This window comes from Charadrius vociferus, unplaced genomic scaffold (assembly GCF_000708025.1).
Source record: "Charadrius vociferus isolate BGI_N301 unplaced genomic scaffold, ASM70802v2 scaffold52, whole genome shotgun sequence".
Lineage (NCBI taxonomy): Eukaryota > Metazoa > Chordata > Aves > Charadriiformes > Charadriidae > Charadrius > Charadrius vociferus.
The window spans coordinates 3,440,768-3,445,560 of record NW_009647572.1 but is presented as its reverse complement, the minus strand read 5'-3'; positions in this window follow the sequence as shown (position 1 = coordinate 3,445,560).

The following is a 4,793-nucleotide window of genomic DNA, read 5'->3' as shown; positions in this document are numbered from 1 at the left end:
TTTTTTTTTTTTTTTTTTTTTTTTTCTTCCCAGCCATCAGCTTTGAAGCCAGCTACTGGTCTGTGTAAGTGACCTCTCCAGCCTAAGCTGAAAGAGGTTAGGGGGTTATGTAAACGCACAGCTCTATATAAACCTTTCAGAGACACCTATCCAGAGTGTTTTTCACGATGACAGGGCAGATGTGCTCCTTGCAGAGGATGAGGTAGATGATCTGAGTTTGTCTGAAGGTATTTTACAGCTTGACTTTGGTTGTGAGCTGGAGTTTTCAATATACTTTGAGTGTTTCCTCTGTTTTCTGTTATTCAGTACAGTCAGCTGGTTAGAAAAAAAGAATTTTGATGAAATATATAATTAAGTTCTGCATCTTTCAAATGCTGAATGTTACTCGTTATTGGAAACATGAGGCAGTTGAGACAGCAATGGACTGGACTCAGGCTGTCAGGTTATAATATCCTTTTTAACTACTGGAGATGGAGCTTAAAACTACCTACCTAGTCTATAATACTCCCATTGCAAAGCTGTTCCAGAACCTTGCTTGTGTGGTAGTCTTAAATGGTTTCAGCTTCCAGACCGGGTGATTTTGTAGCTATTATGTCAGCATTATCTTGTAGGTTAAATGACTTCTGTCTTTTCTAGGGTTTGTTGCAGCAAAGTATTTTTTAACCCTCAGAGCTTTTGTTTTGTTAGGACATCAAACAATCTTTTGGTTTTCTTGCAAAATTGTGAGTTGGGTCTGATACTGTCTAGGCAAGGAAATTGGGCTAAGACGAAGAATAGCGGTGAATTAGAGCAGGAATTAGGACAAGCTGAATGAGATGTGCTGGGAACTGTGTTGTGGGTAGTTAGTAAAGGCTCCTGTATCATCTACTCAACTTCTCTCTTTTCTGGTGTTTGGAACAGACAGAAGGTTGTGAGTCTTTCTGTTACACGGATGTCAATAACTATCCATGAAATCTCCTGTTTGAGTGTGTTTCTCGTTCCTCCCTGCTGATTCTGTGGAGCTCCACAGCCTCCAATTGTCCTCAGTTAGACTTAGTGCAAAAGACCAGTGTAATGAATCTAAAAGTCGCTGTTGACGGTCCCCGTGAAATACGCAATACCAGATGGTGGAATCTGGAGTTAGTAGGTTTCAGTCTCTTTTTCAGCTTTTAATGTATAGGATTTTTATACATTAATTATACTGAGAAAAGGGGGGTGGGGGGCTAGCGGGGGTGGCGAAGGGGGAAGTTGAAAACTCAAGAGGCCAGGAGTTAAGGAGATGTCAGAATTGAGTTTTGTGCCTGAACATACAGCATAACTTGGGCTTCAGTTATAGGAGTACAGCTGTGGGATTTGAGACGGAAGGGGTTGTGTCTTTTTTCTCTCTTTTTAAATGGCAGTGGTTTGCAGAGTTGGACAGACTGCACTAGATTTCATTTTCCTTTAGAAAAAATTGATATTAGAGGACCACAGAATTGGACCTCTTTCTTTTTTGGTCTGTGTTTGTCCCTTTGAATATTTGCTTGCAAGTTTGTACCGCATCTTGAGATAGCATAAAACGTATCTTGAGAAGCATAAGAAGGTAGTTGACGTGACTTCATCAAATTACCAATGCTGGTATTTGATGCATCGCATCTCAGCCTGGCTTGACAGTTTCTGGTTTTTGTCTTCTTCCAGACATCATCTTCAGTTTGTTGTTGGGGCAATTGGTTTAATGTTGCTTTGGAAAGTACAGGGGCTCTGGGGAATGCTGGTCACAGGTGTAGTGTTGAAGATGCGGTGTACACCACCAGCAGGTGTCAGACAGCCTCCTGGAGCCATACATGAGAGTTGGCTGCACCTTTTCCCTTACAGCTAGTTAGGTCGCTCGCCTGCCTTTGCGTATGAGAGCGGTGTGAGTAGATGGCTATGCTTGTAGAGAAGGAGTAAGCAAATTGCCTGAAGAGGTCTGGTAAGGGAGGAAGAAGACTCAGGGAGCAGGTGAGAGGTTAGGCTACCTGGAAAGGCTTGATAAGGAAAAGGGTTTTCCCCTCTCTATCCTGGTATGTTAAAAACATGCAGTGGCTGTATGCTGTCCCTGTCCACATCGCCTGTCCCTCCCAGTATAAATGGGCATTTAGGACAATGGGTCCCCTCCCAGGTTTGAGGACAAGAGGTGCTAAGCGGGGCCCAGCCGACAGACAGGCTCGCGGTCCTGCAGCTGTGTTCCAGCTGCCCATTTCTGCTTCTCTGATGGCTGCTAACAGTACCTCAATTAGCATTAACATTGCCTAAAAATCACAGCTTCCATGTTTAATTAAAATTGATTACTGATTCAAGAGCTAGTGAATAAAAGAAGGGGGGGAAAAAAATCAGCTAGAAGGCTTGGCTGAGCTGCGTGGCTTTCATATAGATAGCTTTGCTCCTGATGAGCTGAAAAACGTTTCCCTTAAGGTAGGGCTTGAGGGTTTTATTTTTCTTTTCAGTTGTCAGTCTTGAACCTTTAAAGTTAGCCTGAAAGAATGTGCTTATTTTTCTTGTAGAACTTGAAATCTCGTGTACTAAACAAACATATTGAACTCTAGGCCACTTCACATCGTGAACTTCTTGAATTATCAGCAGAGCAGTATGAAAGATCTCTGTTCCTGTCCTGATAACAGTGATAGATGTGAGAGACCCTAAAGAAATGCCCATTATCTATCTTCCTCTTTTTTTTCAAAGAAACAGAGTGCCCCAGGTCAATTCTGGAAGTCAAAAACAAAGCAAAAAGCAATTAACTATTCATTACTTGCGCTTGAAAAAATAATTTGCAATTTTTTTGGCAGAAGAAAAATGTATTTGAAAACAACTCTCAGAATACAGGATCAGTTGCTATGTATTATGTTTACTGTTTTGAGTGAGGGAACTGAAGGGGAATAAAACTTTGTCTTGGTTTGTCTGCATGTCTGTAGGAGTGTAGTTATTTCACGGAAAGATTTATTGCCATGTAAACTTCCATGCATCATCACAGGTTTATAAAAATAAAATTAAACAAGTGAGAAGGTTTGACTGCCAGAAAAGCAGTGAAGTGAGGACCTGGCTATTGAATTCATTACCACTTGAATTGGAAGATTTATTAAGAAATATGTAATGTATCTTTTAAATTCTGTGCAAAGTTGTTGGTTTTACACCCACAGCAGCGTTTTGCCAAAGGCTAAAAATCCAGCCAAGTAATGCTTATGCTCACACGCATGACGGCAGTAGCACTACTGAACTCTTTTAATGAGTTTTCCTCTATCCTTACTATGCCATAAGCCACTTGTTGCTTTTTGGTGTTCAGTGTAACTGCTGAGTTTATTCCCAACATCCTTTTTATTTCCGTTTCAAATAGGAGTTTTTGAACACTAAGAATAAGTAGCAGCATCTGTTTAACCTCATTCGTTATATAATTTCCATTTCATGCATCTCTCAAAGGATCAAAATGTCAGGAAAGTGAAAATTATATTAAGACCAATCAAGTAACACATAGCTGTGCTGGACTGCTTAAAAAGCTAGAAGTGCTCCTAAAGGAAATGTACCCTTGAAGTGATTTGCTACTGTCTGGTATATATTTAACTATTGCGCCTTTCAAGATCATTTCTTTATCTCTGTTAAATGGATTTTATCACAGCTAACCACTACAAAAAATTGAGGTTTTTCATTAAAATTAGATATGATATCCGGCTTTCAAGGATCAGGTGGGACCACACCTTTTGAATGTAAAGAGCTAATAACTCACATGGGGATACACTGATAATAGCCCAGCATGCAAAGACATGTTTGGGTTTACGGGTATAGATGGTATTTGAACTCTAAACTTTTCCCACCGCCTGAGATGGGTACAACCTCTACTCAGCCAAAACGTTGTAAGACTAAAGATGGCCCAAATTAACTGATTTGACTTCATGTTTCAACCCAGCAGACAGTTTTTGCATCTCAGGCGGGAAGACCAACCGCTCTGCAGTGATAGCTTGCAGTTGTCTGACTGTACCAGAGGAAGGGCGTGAATAAATCCAGTGTAAGTGATGAGTGATTTTTAGAGCCCTTTAGCTTGCTGTGGACAGTGCAGGCTTATCTTCAGCTATTACCTGGCAGGTTTAATTGCCTATTGTAATGGCATTCTCTAACTTTTTTTTTCCCCCTTCCCCCTCTTACTTGCACCTTCTACAGTCCTCTTTTGTGATAATCTTGAAGGCCAGCCTTCTGCTGTTAGAGGAGCTCAAATGGAGCTACTCTGAGATGCAGGTAAAAACATCAATGTTGTTCTGGTCCTACAACACTGAATTATTCTTTCCCGTGTTGGAAGAGATCTCCTTTGAGAGCTTGACGTGGCTGTGGATCTGTCCTCAAAGAGGAGAGAGGCTCCATGTCTTGCGGTGTCTGAGGGTACTTTGCCAAGTACTCAGACAGTGTAGTGTTGCAGTCGCTACTAATATGTATTTATTTCGTATTTGGTAACTGTGAGGGGAGAAAAAGGCATCCTGGGCTCATAAAGCTTCAATAGCTTTAACAGCACGAAAAAGTCAGGAAAATATAAATTTCTGAAACACTACTACCTCTTCTGAAGTTCTGCCCTTGTAATAAAGATTACTCTGTCAGGGAATCCTGGATATTGCATTCATGGATCTTTAAGTCAGTTAGTGCTGCAGCTGTGTCTGAGGAATTCTTTCTGAAAGTGAAATGAAGTGCTTTTTTGTCTTGTTTTTTTTGTTTGGTTTTTTTTTTTTTTTTGTCATACAGATCTGTCATTCTCATTTCCCAGAGACTTGATGGAACAACTTTCCCTGCTGACACAAAATTTTTACATCCTAGAGCCT